General features: G+C 34.6%; 1 protein-coding gene across 1 annotated transcript in view; it reads right to left on the bottom strand.

Moving 5' to 3' along the window:
* Positions 1 to 6841, bottom strand: part of LOC117334630 (neuronal acetylcholine receptor subunit alpha-10-like) — a 57827-nt gene extending 50986 nt beyond the window's left edge. The window contains exon 1 of the mRNA XM_033894347.1: positions 6045 to 6841. The gene's annotated coding sequence lies outside the window, so the exon portion shown is untranslated. The remainder of the gene's footprint in view (positions 1 to 6044) is intronic.
* Between the last annotated feature and the right edge of the window lie 11803 nt (positions 6842 to 18644).

Below are 18644 nucleotides of genomic sequence, written 5' to 3' on the forward strand. Positions count from 1 at the left end.
ACGTCATATTACAAGGCTAAATTTGATAGTTGTATAGTATTTTTTGCTTGATTACATGCACAGAGACTCAAAGTACCACATTCAACTCAAAACACAACTTTATTCAAGAGATATACAGAATTATGGGAGTTTTCATCTTTAAAATTACCTCCCCTTATTACTGGATTGAGAGAAAAAGTTGTCAAAATACACCTCTCAGGGAAATCAGCAATACTCGGTGACTATTAAAGATACACAGTAACCCGATATGTCATTTTGTTCGTCGGAACATATTCTAGACATTCATGGGGTTTTTAGTAAAATTAGAATTAACAAAAGTGATGTATAAGGTAGCACACCACAGTAAGACAGCCTGGCCATGGGCAATTTTTTTGTTAAGCAAATAACTCCTGTATTATGATATGTATAAAAAATGAAAAAATAAATGTACACTATAATTGGTATATCCAGTATGAAGTAGTACATACAGGCTTCACATTTATTAAAACAAAAATCAATTAATTGGTTCCGGATTTTAAATATCCGGATTTTCCGAACGCGTGTTTACACAGGAAATTTAGTTTCGCCTACAGCGCAAAATGGAAGCCCACAGAAAAGGTAAGATAGCGGAAAAACTTAATTTACAACATATGTCCAAACAAGATTAATTCTGTCTTTGGGATAGAGATATTTAATTTTAAATAGGTTTCAGAAAAAAAATTGTGTAGAGAATTGTGCCATTTTGGGTCAAATATCATAATATTTTGCAATTTTTGAGAATTTTTTTAGCTGTTACCATGGTATTCACAGCTCTAAAAATCACAGAAAATATCAGTTTACTTATCCTTCAGAGCTCTATTAAAATTGCAAATGTTGTACAGATTTCAAATATATATACTTTATTAGAGGTTATATGTAAGGTTAACTGGCAATGTTTACATATCTAAAGCATGTGCCATATTTTTCAGAATTTGGCATTTTTACTGTACACTGCTACCTAAGGATTTCACTGCATAGTAAATATAATTAGTCACTTATTATGAACACATTTTTAAACTTTATTTTCGCAAAACTGAGTTCAAAGGCACAATTGTGTTTTCTTTATTTTCTGTTCTGATATACGCGATTGCTTATATCGGACACCTTGCAGAAACTGCAAGACTGCAAGACATAATCGCCAAAACTGATTTTATTCTTTAGAATTTCATCTTTTCTAAAGGTTTTCTTCCTATTCAGTGTAAAACAGACTGAATCAATCATATTTGGTCTGCAAGCATAACGTGTCTTAAAATCATTTATTTCTCCTGAACCTAACTTGTTTATCGCGGCCTTGATGAACAATGCACTAACCAAATGCCTTTCCAAACGCTTAGTAATTTAGTATGATCTGCTAACAACACTCGCTAACGTTAAACTGTGTTAATTTGCTCCAGGAAGAAAGCTATTCACATTTCATACTGTGAAGTAAATGAAGGGTGGGGTGCGAGATAATGACTAAGGATATCTTAATAGGATATTACTGCCTTAAATATCATCTATGCAGTAGACTTGTCTATTTTCAATTAAAAAAAATCGACCTATCTAATCATTCCTGTTTGGTGAGATGACACGTTGACAAATTTAATGAAAAAGAACAGGTTTTAAAACACGATCATATATAGGTATCTTTGATAGAGGTTGATCTATTTCGGGAGGAAACTACAATGTGTGTTTTGATTGGTTGAATTTTACACTCGGATATTAAACGGCCCCAATCACAGATTCTTTAAACACTAAAAACCTAGATGTCAAATTTGCATATCTACTCTAAACAAAGTAACATGTGGTGATTGCATTGAATAACCTTAACCAATCGTAAACCTAACGGCACCTGTGCTATGGTGATGATCAAAGAGCTATTCAAGGTCATTTTAATAGGATGTTGCCTTGAGATTTATGTTTTAATCTTTCGTGATCAAAGCATTACACAGAGGTCAGGGACAGACAACTCGTGCGTGTACCATACGCAAAGTGGAGCGTCCAGATTCTGCCAAGGCAACATTAAAAAAATTGCCTTGGATTATTATGAACGTCACTTTTGGTATGCAAATATTACCACCCATCGGTTTTATTAATTTTATCAGTCTTTTCTTTATCATAGGTATTTGTGAGGAGTATGAAATAAATTGTGTAATGTCCATAAATATTCCCTCCTGCTGGCCGAGTGCAAAGGTTTACTAATAGATAACGAGATGTTTGTCTGTAACCCACCAGAACAGACCAGTCCGCAATTTGTAGTACCAGATACCATATGGACCAAATATTCCTAAGTATTGTTAGCTTCCAGAGTAATACTAACTTAAACTGACGATACTACGTATTAACATATTACAGATTTGCAAGCTGTGGTCGTCAGATTTATGCGATTTTTATATTAAGCTGATGCTGCTTTTCACCTATTTGTTTTTTTATATACATTATGGGAGTATATCCATAACGTGTAATATCAATAGGAATCCATTGTTATCTTTTGTTACAGAATGTTCTGCGAGTCTACCTTATCCTTCCTGAATAGTGAACGACTACAATCTTGCATTTCGTGTAATTTATATATTTTCGTTCGTATCAAACGTAATAGTAAATAGTTTAATTCCAATAGACAGCTAAGACAAGTTTACAGCTGAAAACAATCTCCCAAGATTTGTGTATTTTACTTACTTGAATCTGTATCCTGATCAAGAGTTACATTTTGCAGGTGCCTCACCGAGTCCGTAAGCCAATTAGCTGTACATAACGGCTAAACACGATATCGTTGATACGTCAATTCTAAACACACACCGTATATACCGGTAAATAATCTAGGAGCAATCCCAGACATTATAGCTTTGTGTTTAGCGATAGTTACAACATGAATTCCCATTTAGATGGATTGACCCTTACTGAGCGCCCTGATCGTTTTATTTCAGATCTAAATATTATAATACCTCAGAAGAAATGTTAATGATGTTCTGTCTGTCACGACGTCTTGCCAGGTATTCCCTGTCTGAATCGATCCTTGATTCACGGTACCGAACAGAACTCATACATCAAACACAAAATAATCGGTGCTTGTATCAAGATTCGGTATAAACCAGCAGTTGTAAATCTCATAACGTTATATTAATCAACTAGTTGGTATTCCAGTTCGCTTCCTATCTTAGATACATACAAAAAGGTAATGTAATTTATGAGAATAGTTTCACTCCTTTGATATCAAGGTCGTTCATGGTGTTAATATTAGCCGTTAAGACATGCTTGGTATACCTTAATACACCAAACATTATATCACAGCATCAACTTTTATAATTTCGTCTCTTAATATTACACATAGTGTGACCCTATTCAACTGGAAAATTAACGCTAGGTAAAATAAGGAAAAGAGATTTAACTATACATACATATCAACATTATGATTCATTTCGAGGTAATTTTTTTCATGAAACATAATTTTGATGATCTCTGCGTGAAAAGAAAATCTTGAATTCAACCAATGCTGCGAAATGCACCGAGAACATGAAGCGGCAACATAAATGATACATAAAATACCAATTTCAACACTACGTAAAATGTGTATTTTCGAATCTGTTTTTTTTTTTTTTTTTTTGTATCGTATTAGATGCTAAATCGGTGATTGATGTTAGCAAGCATATCTGTTTCTTAATGAGTTTTATTTAATTTCCTTAGTGAGACATTGTATACAATTTCCTTTTCGAAGAAAACAGAACTCCTACCGCAATAAAGAGGTTTACAGGATTCGGTTTTATCTGGTATACAGCGAAGCCACCGTAATAGTTAATAGAGATATGTATGGTTACTACCCATCGCTAGAAATTAACACATAATTTGGCACTTACGGGTTAAATCTGATCCCAGTACACTAAAAAGCGTGAGAAATACCTCTTAGATTCAACACGATTAGTGAATACACATCTCACGACTGAGATATAATTCCGATAGAACATCGCCTTTTACTGCAAGTCAATAGCTTTATCTTTGGAATCTATGTATTCCTACCACACAGCACTTCATCTCCAGTGTAACCCGTCCTGGTCAGCTTGTAGTGATGATTGGGTTATAGTTTGAAATTTCAAAAAATATTTATGATGGACCCTTAAATGGTGTTATGTATTTACTTGCATTCTCAATCGTAATATATATATACTGTATATAGCAAAGCAATGACAACGCTGATACAATAATTCAAGGTATATTATCATTTGTTGTTTTAAATTTACTCAAGCTAACAAAAAATAACAACTAAACAGTTTCACACATTCTGAACTACAATTGTGTATCAAGGTAAACACCATTTCCTCATTTTAACTACTTAGATCCTAAACCTATCTTCTTCGTGTATTGAGCAATACACAGTTATCGGATGATTGAGGGTTTGTTTATACACTGTTTAGTCGGATATATGCATGTTTCCTGACTGGTTATAATACGGTTCATGTTGCACGGACAAATGAATTATTTAGTAAAGATCAAATTTGCAAAATTGCTTACATATTGCATTCATACGAATGGTTAGATAGGTTTCGGGTGTTGAGAAGATATCATTAGCTTGTGTTTGTCTAATTCAAATACGGTATATGTAAACTTCAGAATTACACCGTTTTGTGGTTTACACAAGTTTCCTGATTACACAGGGTTTTGAATAATACAAAAGTCTACATGATACAGATTTCATGATGAAACAGGTTTTTGTGCAATACAGATACATATTTTATAAAATTTCCATGTACATACTGATCACTTCTGAAAAAGATTGCTTTATCAAACAAATTAATGAATGACACAGTTTGTTTTTTTTTTTTTTTTTTTACATATTCTACCTAATATAGAATCTGACATTTTGAAAATTCATTAAACTCAAATGACATATTCATCTAAAATTTCTGAGCGAAATATATTATGTTCATTGCAAAGTGTTCAGTATTAGTTTAGAAAATATATGCAACTATATACGTGCACGTGCACGTAACACGTCTTTATGACATGTCAACATAACTCTTAATTCACTGCGGATTGTAATCTTACACGTTTATGTATTTAGCGTGGTATTATGTCTCTTTGAATACCAGCAGTTTACTAACTCACAATGAGGCCATCTATTACGCATGACCAATATTATTAACTTGTCAAAAAGTAAAATGTTTAAATGGATTAATTCTATAAGAATAATTACGGAAGACTTATTAACTGTAATTTAAACCCTCCCCGTACAACTGATATGTTCAACCATAAAAAATGCTCTATACAACACGACAATTATTTAGGGTGAACAAAAACGGAATTCAATTATTTATGAAAAACTACAAGGTTAAGAATTAAGGAATTTTCTTTCTTCCCTGTTGATAATTTCTATATAAGATCAATCCCTTTTTAATAACTGTCTCCGAAAGTCATTACGTTTCTGAATCAACAGATTAACCGGAATATGCATTGTCGTTCGTCCGTCGTTCTATTTTATGCACTTTCGGTAATGTTGATATATTCGACTTTGATATAACCTTCTGTACCGTTTGAATTTGACGTGATCAGAATATTTGAAAAAGATATATATGCGTAATTGTGTTGTTTAAATTATACACATTGTGAATGAATAAGACTACTTCATGTATATCTGGGTATATCTGATATAGCAAGCGCGTGTGTTTGTACACAGGGGAAATACTCAGTCTGACTCCCTCATTGGAGATTAAATGATAGCCTATACAGGTTACCAGATCCCTTACTGTTTCGACAAGAGAACAATTTTGTTGGGTTTGTAATACAACTATATCTTTAGACATTCCAGCAAGAATTGTTCGAACACCAGTTCTGAAAAACACTGGAATCAAACCATATGTTAAACTAATAAGAATCGCTTTGAAGTGAAAGAAAGCTTGTCCAAAGAGATTTGTACAAAATGTAGAACCTAAAATTAAAAAGTCGTTTATCAGAAAAGGCCAGTATTTTATCCTCCCATGACACCTCTATGTGAAAAAAATTAAAAGGATAGTCGAAGTGTATGTTATCTATAATAACAAGAAATGGCGACTTACCTTCGAGATCACTCCGTGTCGAAATGCTTCCTCGCTAGAAACACCAGTAAAATCCTGTCTACGAGATATCACTGTTAATGATAGCGGAAAACAGCACATGTTTCCTGTTTTTGTTCATGTCACAGAAGAAAATGTTTCTTACAAAATATCAATCTGATAAAGTCGTACAACCAACCCGTGTGCTTCTGACAATTAACAGTCTAACACTATCACAAAAAACTATTATCAGTCAGCAGTTTTTTATCAATAAAACACAAAAAATACCGTCATTTTGTTTTCTAAAGTAACACAGACTTCAGATAGTTCTACATATAGACGTGCGTTAAATAGGTACACTCGCCTAGAGAAGTCGACAGCACAACTGATTGTGTCTAATTGGTGTATTGACGAGCAAGGAAAGCGTTAAAGCGTTACAGCTTCGTGAACGCGGACGAGATGAAAGCCAAATATCTGGCTCCACGCATGCACGATAATGGTATTATCTCTACCGCTATTCTCTCAAACTTTCCATAAATCAGTATAAAGAGATATCTACAGCGGTCTATACTCCGTACAAGAAAATACACATATTTCCAAGAAAGAGATATATTTTACACACATCAGTGAGAGGCTCGTCTCCAAATTTTCTATTTATGAACACATTCACTCCAATTTTCTCCCGTGTTTTGAGAGAGGTATTATTGTTTACTAAGTTGTGGTCACTTAATACGGATCTCCTGGTATTTTTCGTAAATGCGTTATTTCAATAGTATACAGATATGTGACCTATATCACGACTTTCTATCGGTACAGTCGGGATAATACTATTTAGTGGCGTGTGTCGCCCTTGAGGAATAGAACACACGCCACTCTATAGTACCGTGTGTAGTGAAGCTAATGTTTACGTCGCAGTAGTGTGGAGGCTCGCCGCTTCAGACAAATACCAAACCAGTAATGCTACTATAGTCCCGTCGAGCTGCTGAAGTAATTGACTGTTTTCTGTTTATTTCACAAAGAAACAAACATATTTCAACCATATAAATAGGAAGTCAGAAATTAAATATTTGAAATACAAAGTACAACCGTTTTATACCTTGGTATGCCGTTTGTTCAATTACATTCGTAAAGTTAATATCAGTTGTGATTGTTATATATTTGATATTAATTAAACCATAATGTATCCCATTGATCTCGTCATGTATGTAAATCAAGGCCGGTGTTTTCAAAGTAAGCCGAGATACGAAATATTAAAATTTATATGTTGAAATCCTATTTGAAATCCTATTTTTTAAACTCTAGTGTAACAGAGGATGTCATCCTTACGATTAAGTTATAACATTATTATAACAATGATATCATATTATTAAGTTATATTTATTTATGATCTTTTCAGCATTCATTACTAGCTAAATACAGACGTAAAGCTGATACTCATTTTATGTGCCCATTTTCCTTCATACTATATGTATTCTGTTATTAATACGTACATATGTTAAACATTCTTTTAAGGCACAATTTAGAACATTCATGGAGTGGAGAGCGGAGAATGTCACTAAATTGAGTTTGAGTAAAACAAAAAGACATTGTCATTTGATAAAAATAGTTTTGAAAATGACACACCCGTATCGTTTAGTTTTGTTTGACAATGATAACGTCATGAACATCCATTCAAAAGTCATTTAAGGACAGTGTCTAGTAAGGATGTGATCACTGATAGTTAGTATAGTGTAATCTCACTGAAATTTCACACATCGAAACTACACCGTGACATACCAACTTATAAGCTGAACATGAAGCAGAGAGTTTTATTGACTCGTTTGTCTCGGCAGGGAACCGACATCATAATTTTACTGTCTTTGTTTGAATTACACTAACACGTTGTAGTAATATCAACAATAAGAGACATTCCGTGTTGGATGACTAATAATCCACATATGTAAAGAGAACACCAGATTTTAATAGACAGGTGGTAAGCAACAACTCTTACGAAGAACTCATGTGTGGTTTATAAATACGGAACTACCTCTGTTCAGACATCACTTTTATTAGAAGGCAATCTCTTCTCAGAGAACCTGTGTATAGAGAACACTTATGTTAGGAGATCACTAATATATTCAGTGACAACTTACACTAAATATATCGTTTAAATTATAGCTAAAATATAATTTGCAAAATATGGCACACTACAATTCTCAGTCAAGCTTTTCTTAAGTTGGTTATACTTTGAACAAGCTAACTTAAACATCTAAGGATTTGGCATGTATTCGTCCGCACTGGCAAATAATTTCATACGCATTAAACCAATGCTGATTGGCCAAATTGGTACAAATGAGTCCATTTTATCACGGACCGAACGTGTTGATGGAACACTCCTGTTTTCCTAGTTAAAAGGTGGCACAAATAAATATAGGGTTCTGCTTTAACGACACACTGTGGATGAAATCAGCCCTGTTAAGGATGTTAACTTGTATAGTTAAATGTCTTATCGAAACGTTTCTAACCTTAGTGCGTTTATACCCTGTTTATATGACATACAACCTAAGACATCGTGTCTTAGCAGTGTAGCCTGCTTAATATGTGTTTTATATGTGTGCTTTTGAAAGTGTAAATGTATACATTTTGAACAGTCTTAAAGCTGTCGGGGTTTGCACTACAATATGAGTCACACTAGTCATTTTCTCATTTACAATTTAATAGATGAGCGTACTATTTTTTCTAGATATTTTACATACTTAGATTGAGTTCACCATTTCTTGGCCTTGGTAACATTTCTTCTGTATTGGTAGGCCGTTAAGACGTAATAATAACGATAATTGTTTTTTTCGCCACTTTGATATCGGGTAAAGTCTAATGACATACAGTTGATAACAGTTAAAACAGTTTATAATTTCAATTATATTTATATATTTGGTTATTCGTTAATTACTCTTTTGTTTGATTACTAATTATGTTTGTATTTCGTTGTTTTCCGGTTTGTTTGATTACTATTTGTGTTGGTATTTCGTTGGTTTCCGGTTTGTTTAATTATTAGTCCTGATGGTATTTCGTTGGTTTCCGGTTTGTTTGATTACTATTTGTATTTGTTTTCCGATGGTTACTAGTTTAATTATTAGTCCTGATGGTATTTCGTTGGTTTCTGGTTTGTTTGATCACTTTACCTGTTGGTATTCGTTTCTGTTTGGTTTGTTTGATAACTGTTTCTGTAGGTATTTCCTTATAACCCATTTCTTCCCTTTAGAGTTGGTACTAAGTCCTCAGCTACTGTGTTTGATGCTTGATTATCACATCATTTGATTAGTAGTTTGTTTGATGATATATGTAATACCAACACATGAAATGATAACTTAATAAATCTAGAAACATTTCAAAGTATTTCAATTGCTAGCGGAGATACAGGTTTGTACGCTGACTAATTAGTATATCTTTAAAGACCTTTACTAAGTTGAATAAGAAGACAATCTCCTAATTCTAATGTATAAGAAATGCCGGGTTCACGATAATCAGTGACCTTTTACACAGATTAAAGCAATAGGCAGGGAGAGTTATCTGATGACAGCAGTAATAGAACGAGTTCAGTGAGAACGATCCTCCGGCAACCTGCTAAGTACTTACCTAGATGTACATATAAATGATAACTGGACCGTTAACACAAACATTTCCAGCTACTATAGTTAATGCATTGATAAGAAAGCTTACAATATGTATTATTTAATTCACATATGAAAACCTTACTAAACTTTCTTTTAAGGCACAATTTAGAACATTCATGGAGTGGAGAGAGGAGAAAGTAACTAAATTAAGTTTGAGTAAAACAAAAATACATTGTAATTTGATAAAAAATAGTTTTGAAAGTGACACACCCGTATCGTACTAACGAAAATGGATCAGACAGCTTCAAGGGGATATTAAAAAGAAAAGCAGCTCATTAAAAAGGAAATTGCAGATATCAAATTTAGCTAAATCCTACTAATAATGTCTTGAGGACGGCGTGAGGAACCAATGATAGGCACCGACAACAACCAATTGATAAATACTTCCTTATTTAAGGTTATATGCTAAATTTATATCTCTGTGGGAAAATTAAGAATACGTTAATGGCCTATTTCAGGATCATTGAATATGCAAAAAACGTCATTATAACTGTATGACCTCATACGGTTTTGGCTAACTAACGTTGTGGGGTATAAAAAGGATATTTAATCTTGTTTTATTTCTAAAATCATAAATATCTTCCGTGGAAGGCACATATGTACACATCTGGATATATGTCAATGGACTTAAATAACAACTCTTAATTCAGCAAGTCATTTTTCCGAATAGCGGGATTCCAGACATTCATTTTACATCTATTAAATATGATAATTCTTTATATTGATTATGATGGAGTTATTGGTTGAAATTGCGAAAATGCAATTTAACATATACGTTAAGTATGATATGATGACAATAGCCACTTGAGTTCTGAAGTAAAGATAAAAACAGGTGTAGATCGTGTTATGCCATTATTCGTCAAGTGGTGGTATTGGATAAAGCATGTGTAGACCTTGTTATACTGCCATCATTTGTCCAGTGATGATAGTGGATAAATCAGGTGTATATCTTGTTATGCTGCCATCGTTGTCCAATAATGGAAGTGGATAAAAACAGGTGTAAACCGTGTTATAGTGCCAGCATTTGTCCAGTGATGGTAGTAGAACTATATTTATTTGAAATAAAATATGAACTAAATATATGTATATGGGGAAAGAGAGGAGTATAGAATGAGATGCAGTATAACGGAAAGGTAGTCTCATTTATAGCCAAGCTTAATTATGGGATATAATTATAATCTTACAGGTACATGTATATGAGGCAATGGCTTCGAAACATGCTTGTGCATATGCTGATAGTTTAACTTAGCAAGTTTATTGCCATCAAATGTCTATAGCAAATAAGCAGTTGTGTTCCTTTTTCTTTACTTAAATTTCCACAGAAATAGATGTGACCCTGGCGCCTTTTTAAGTGAAAGGGTGTCATTTTGAAAATTGTTGAAAACAAAATTGTCATTATATATAAATCATCGTGTTTTCTGTTTCCTGTTGGTTGATGGAGTTTAACGTCCACGCGGCATCTGAGGTCATATGTGTGCGTCACAACTCCAGCAATAGATGGATTTTGACAAAAGGATTGAACTCAAACAACAATCGAACAGCAATCTTCTATTCATTAAAAAGTCATGTATGTAACTTATCAATATGACATGTGGGAGCATAAAGATATACATTGTAGTAATAGTGCAAAGGGTCATAACTCCAGCAGAATAAAGAAAATAGATACAGGGCCCAATTTTGATCTGTAATCCATAAGGGATTAAGCTACATACGAAGTTGCAATTCGATGTGGCAAACGGTAGCGAAAGTAAGGAAAAAATTGATTATGCAAATTCGCAATGTGCAAAGGGCCCTAACTCTAGCAGACAGTGGAATTTGATACAGGGTTCAGATTCAATATGTAATCTAATATGCAGCGAGCGTTAGTAAACGAAAATCCGGAAAACAGCTGATTACAGGAATTTCCTTTTTCACAAAGGGTCAAAACTTTAGTAAACAATAGAGTAGTGACACGAGTTTCGTACTTAAACTGTTATTTATTATGATTAAATCCCCGTATGAAGAAGTTATAAAATTGGTTTGGGATATGGTAAGGGGGGAGGGGGAGTCCAGAAAACTAAACTGTGACTGGCGACGCCGACGACGACCGCTGACGATGCATCACAGGCGATACAAAAACTATCAGAACATTTAGGTTATACATGTATGTACACTTGTTATTATATCGGCACCACTGCCGGTAATGTCCCTGTCTACGGCGCAACGAACCCCAATTATATTCAAGTTATACGATTTTAATGACTGTATGATAAATTGATTTATAAGAATTCCAGAACGGCAATGCTATTTTAATGTTAGTTTTGACACTTCTGACATGAAGTGTTCTTAATCTAAGGTATTTTCATGATGTGTGTTCTGCAATGCTATAATTCATATTAGTATGAATTAATTCATCACATTGGTCGATTGCTCGTTTTGATAAAGGTGAACCTCCCAACCTTGCATACCTCATAAGAAATCATTTCTAATAAAGAATATTTTTAGAAACTGACAAAAAAGGCAATGCGTATTTATCTCTGGATATCGGGGTCATATTGAGTGCAAATAGATTTGTTTCTTTGGCATAAGGAACTAATGCACGAATTTTAATTTGACTGCGAAATTGCACTGTTATCATATGTCATTTATCCGTGTAGACATACTTAGAGTAAGATATATGGCATTAGACCTACCATCGAGTCAATGCACGCTTTGTGGGAAACTAATTGACCTCCTGTATACAACTATGTTAGTGATCTGTACTGGAGCTAATGCTATCAACAAGTCACTAAGTATGCTTTTTGATTGTTTACCTTCGAGTATCGTCCTAGCTTTCTCCCCAATCAAATCTGGTTACTCGCAGGAATGGAAGTTTTTGATCGCATTTTATTCTTTCAATAAATATATTGGAAAAGGGAAGGCACCAGTTCAGCACCTTGTTTCTTCAGAAGCTGCTGGGGACGCTTGGGGTCATTGATAGCCATGTCATGTTTCTTACATATTCTGTATCAAATACGTTATCATGTTCAGATGGCCTGACGTAAACATATGCAGTTTGTACTTTCTAATCTAAAGTCATTACTCAACATTATGATGACGATTTAACTTGATTTTGCACTGTTTAAACGTCCTATTAACATCTATGGGAATTAAGTATTGCATGGTTATTTTAGCATATATGCCATTAAAAACATGGTCTTTACATTATTAAATTGCACATTTGCTTCGATTTTTTTTTTTTTTTAAAGAGTGTAACATTGATCAAACGTTTCCGATTAAAGGGCAAATGATGGGAAGCATCACGTGTTTCTATGTACGAACACCCCTAATGTAGATTATAAACACAAAATATCGTAGAGAGTGTTGGCCGGTAACGAGTTATGACATTTGACCGTTCCATCCATCAGATGGACATTTGCGTATAAAGGGTCAGGGAGGGGTCGCTTTGTTTAGGTTATTTTATATACGGATAATTCCCGGAACAGGTGTGTACAATCAAAACGTTTATAGATATACGTATCAGTAAAACCTGTAATTTGTAAGCGTTTTATACACAGCAAACCATCTGGACATAGTCCCTCTATTTTAGGTGATTAGAACAAAAGTGATAAAATTCCTCTTTGTCTCGGGCGAAACATATTTGAACAGGAGTTCTACCATACATAGGTATAAGTTCTAGGTGTATTTTTATTTCGAGAGACTCGATGACGATATATGTCTTAATGTCCCTACTAGATTGATCAGGAACTGTATATCGTTCATCAGTGTAGCTTTTACATGTAAAACTGTAACCAGGTGAGAAGGCGTAAGACTATCGCCAGAACAAGTAATGACACTTTCTGAACAAGTCCCTGTAGAATTTGAACGGTTGTCTATACAATGATTGTCTAGTAATGCACCAACGCTTCACTATTCCATCGATTTATTTCTGAGCATTTAGGAAGATTAGACTATCACCTGTACAATACATCGTGACAACCTCAGTATCAGGGTTAACTGTTTTATCGGTCACAGACTACAAAACCTGACCAGTTGCTACCGCTGATACATCGTGTACAATGTATATGTTACTATGAGATTAAAAAGGTGCACTATCCATACCAAAGACGCTCTCATTCATCTGCATAGCGCCGGGCGAATCTTTATATCTATATCACTGAGATTACAGGTATGCTTTCGTACAGACTCCAGAATAGTCGATTCGTATAACCTACACATTAAGCCATGATAAGTAGCGATTCATTACATTAGTTATTATGATTATTTATAGCAGGATTAAAAAGATGCGGCAATTAAACCTCATAAGAGTTAGGACTGTAAAAATTATAAATAAATTGTGAACAACATGATTATATTCTTCGTTATTTTTTAATACACTGATACCTAAGAAACATATGATATTGATTCAAGACATTTTAAGGGGTAGATTTTCCTATTTTAATGTACTGTAGACAGTGTGGGTTACATTTACAAAATCACCGATGCACATTTTTTTTTCTTTTGCATTTGTTGCATAATTACCACATACATCACAAAACAATGCGGGGGTGGAGTTGCGACAACATGGTATTCGCGTATTTAGCATTAAAGCCTTATTACTCTGCCACAGCAACCAGTTCGAGTCTAACACAAGTCATAATGGGGGATTAAGATATCATATAGTAAAGTTATTCAGTCCACAAATACATCTAATTGGAGATTTGGGCGGATATTTCGAGTTCTGTATTAATTTATAAATTACGTTTACTTATTTTGAGAGCGACGATATCAGAGATAGAAAGGTTATGTTACAGAAAGAAATCTGGCTTTGGTCCCAAAACAGTCACAATTATATATATACAGTTCATAAGGGGCACAAGCAAATCTAAGGTATTGCAGTACAGATGTGTTTTATATTGTATGTAACATCGGTCGTTTACAAACATTATAATTCATACTATATAAGTGTTAAGTCAAGCACATGGTCTACGCCAAAGCTATAGAAATGTTTGGCATCCATCGCAGACATTGACAGACTCAAGTCCCCTGTATCATGTCAGGAACTGTCTTGTTCGCAGAATATTTTATGTCGATGGTTATACTTCGTTTACGAGTTTTTACTGCTATCTAATGCAATAGGGTCAACAGAACATGCTATCCTAGGTCCAAATCAACTATTAGCCGTCCCTAAACAACCCCGGCGGCGTGTACGTACATGCGGCAGAGGCAACACAGTGATATGGTCTGTAGTGTAAAGCACGCGTATTTGCGAAATAGAAATATTGTCCTGAGGCCATGGATAGATTCGGACAGCATCCTGAACGGAGACGGCCAAAATCGTATGACCATCAATTACAGTGTTAAAGCTTACTCTATTTACAAAATAGAATATTGTCCTGAGTACACCGGTGGTTTCGGACAGTACAAGTGCAATTTCTTATCAGCATCAATTTATAGTTTAAGTCTAAGCGCTTTTGAAACACTATATAGTTTGTTATATTCGCGGGGTGTTTAATTTCACTATATTCGCGGTCATTAGATATAACGCGAAAATAAATACTTGTACATAGCGAATACAAACACGTTTTTACTGCAGCGTTAGCTTTAATTGGAATAAATACCTCGTGAAGAATGTGGATGATGGGCGATTCATGGGCGGCTCTATAGTGAAACCACACTGACATTTCGCACAACACACGACATAAAACTATCTATTGTATCATTTACATTACAAAAAAACCCCACTATTATTGAAATAAATATGTTAATAATGAACAGCATTTAGAAAGAAGCCAGTGGTAGATGTTGGATAACGAAGCGAGTGGTTTGACTGTGGGAGGAAACTTGAGTAACCAGAGAAAACCCACGTTGCTCGGCAGGTGACCCCACACTTTTCATGTCCGATCGTGGAATCGAACACCGGTCTCCTTGGTAAATGTTGAGGATAAGTTGCCACTGCGTCACTCGACAACCCAGTATCATACCTGGACCCAATGACATAGACGACCACCCGGTCCGTTTATACTGACATCAGGGAGAATAGTTATTAGCCACGTCATTATCGACTTCATTTTGTCTCGGTCATAGAATAGATAACATACATACACGATGTACAACTCGATTGAGCGGACAGTCAGCACTAAGTCGAAAACCGAGATTTTGGTAAGTAATGCAGACTAGCCACCAGCTCAAAAGTTTTGCGTTAAAAATTGCCCAGCTCAATTTTAATACTATATTATCTCCCCCTAGTTTGAAACTCGGACTAGAATCAGAAATATGCTATAGACCAAAATCATAAATTTTATTAATAATTTTAATATTCTAGAGACAGGGAGTCGGTCTACAAGTATTAGTGCGGGGTATAAAGACAGAGTTGTAAATTAAAATTAAAACATTAAAGCTCCTTAAATCTTACTTATTCTTTTACGAAAGGGATATGATACGAATATCGTGATCACAATACAATGTTGAGCCTATTATAACTGATAGACATTATAAATAAGACTGGAGACGGGTGGTATATAGTGGTCTACCACGGCCAGTTTAGTTTTTAATCCTTGGACTCTCTACCATGTTAGCGTGCCAAGTATGACCTGATGTGGCCACCATCTGCGATTAACAACTTCCGGTTAGAACCCATTGTAGTCCTACACGTGTGGTCGAACTTGCTTTGAACTATATTATTTTTTTAATAAACTAATCTTTACGAGAAAAATGAACTGGTATCTGGTATGAGGGTAAACTGCGGGAACCCATGCTTAAATAAACAATTATTGTGGCCTTTCTGATTCAACAGTTGACCACGTACAATCTACAAATTGATATCATATTTTAATATTATATATATTAGATCTACCGCATTTTTACAGGGAGGTGACCAATTCGGAGAATACAACACAGGAATACGTTACTATTTCCCCCTGTACTTCCAACGGCAAAAATTCTAAAATTAAAAAAAAAAAAAAAACAACAACAACAACAACAACAAAAAGCGTGTAGTTTGGATTAAATATCGTGCGAGGATACATTTAGCTACAGGTTCATGTACACTACAATTAGCTGTTTGATATAACAAGGCGTAGCTAAACATACGCCAGTCCGAGGTGTTTTCCTAGTTAATATATCTACAAAATGAACCTGCTAGAACGAAGACAAAGATTGTTCACACTAAATAGCAAGCGTTACATTCACTTCGACATTGGCACTTTGTCACACGAATCCGATAGTGGTATTATCGTACCTTCATTAATCTCGTGTTATTAAGTTTAAGTTAAAAGACAGTAAAAAATGAAGTCGACAGACTGCTAACAAAAAGTTCACATACGTACGAACGACTAAACGTAAGGACGGAACGCTACAGTGCCTCCTCGGCTTCGTCGCCAGGAGAGGGGATAACAATCTTTATGCATTGAAGGTTACAATGAATCAGATCGATTTGTTTATTGATTCATTTTTCGTCTTCACATACGTCTAGTCCGGCTGATGACAATGTCTTTGGATATTGAGGCCAATTAAGGGCGATTTTAAAGTGTCGTCACACTGAAATGCCATACCTGCCCCTGGCCGGTTTTATTGGCGAGGAGATAGCATTGTCGCAATTAACTGCCCAATCAAAACAATATCTGAGCAGAAATGAGACTTGATTACGCTTTATCAGTACATTTTTTGGCGCAAAATTATTTTTTTATAACTTTGCGATAATACCCTTTTTTCGAATTAAAATGCAATCAGTTCTCATTAAAGGCAAATGATCAAACACATATCCTCATTTCAACTGATATAATTGTATAATGTGTATTGAAAAATGCATGAAATTTTCTTTTATCATAAATACGACGCGACAAAATCATTTTTGTATATTGAAAATCGCTAGGTAATTATTAACGGTGGAGAAATAAGAAACTGGAGGAAAACAATTTTCAGTATCTCTTTAAACACTCAGATGATATTCAACATGAAAGTCATTTACCTAAAAACTGTATATGTATTTTAACATTATCATCGTCGACCATATGACTGGATTAAATCGGTAGATAAAATCTCATAAATCTAAGGACTAATAATTATTTTCAGTAAATCAAATTCTCATTGGCGATGTCAGAGCCTGCTAACTCATTTCACATTTTCGTTGCTATTGTCGTCTAGACTGAGTGAATAGTATAAATCCTTCGAAGAATTTTTCATTTAAGATTTGTCAATTTATATTTATGTTAATGTGTGCTTAGGTTTAATTTCAAATCGCCCGTTCTAAACATATTAAAGTCAATTTATATTAAATTATACAATTTTACATTAAGGGAACTTCGTATTTGAATTATAACTTAAAATTGGTCTGGACTTATTGTCGTTGTAAGGTACAGTGTAATTTGCAGAACGTTTATGTTTACGAACGTAACGACCTCCTTTAGAATGCACCTAACTTCAAAGCCACCGTATACAACAAATATACCTTCTGGCGTACGAAAATTGCATCGATTTTCAAATCCAGGGATAACATGTGAAATCAATTTAACGTGAAGTTACATATGTGTAAAGCTCTACAGGTCAAATAGAAATGCCTGGCCCAAAGTGATGCACCAACGCCAGACATCTGAACATCAGAACAAAATTTAGGCGATGTTATTATCACAATATCTGTTCATGGTATGTTGGAAGCAATATTGGGAGACTGTCAAAGATATTTGCTATGTCCGGAAGGGATATGGCCGACAAATTTGTTATGGAAGTGACGGCAGTGTTGACTCCCCACAGCGACATAGAAAGGTTTGCCAAATGCCGCCATGCCGTGTTAGATATAAACCCATAGTTTAACAGTGTCCTCCAATTAGACGTAATTGGCTGATAATAAAGCAACCTTTACGCATATGACCACTGTCTACGTGGTGTCAGAAACATATGCTGCTAATGAGTCTCATGTAGAAACGGAGTTATGGAGAAGTGTTTCGCTGCTTCAAACAATTGAATTAACATAATTCCCCCAAGGCTATCTTAACACCCATTAGTAGAACCTTAG

Source organism: Pecten maximus, chromosome 9 (genome assembly GCF_902652985.1).
Source record: "Pecten maximus chromosome 9, xPecMax1.1, whole genome shotgun sequence".
Lineage (NCBI taxonomy): Eukaryota > Metazoa > Mollusca > Bivalvia > Pectinida > Pectinidae > Pecten > Pecten maximus.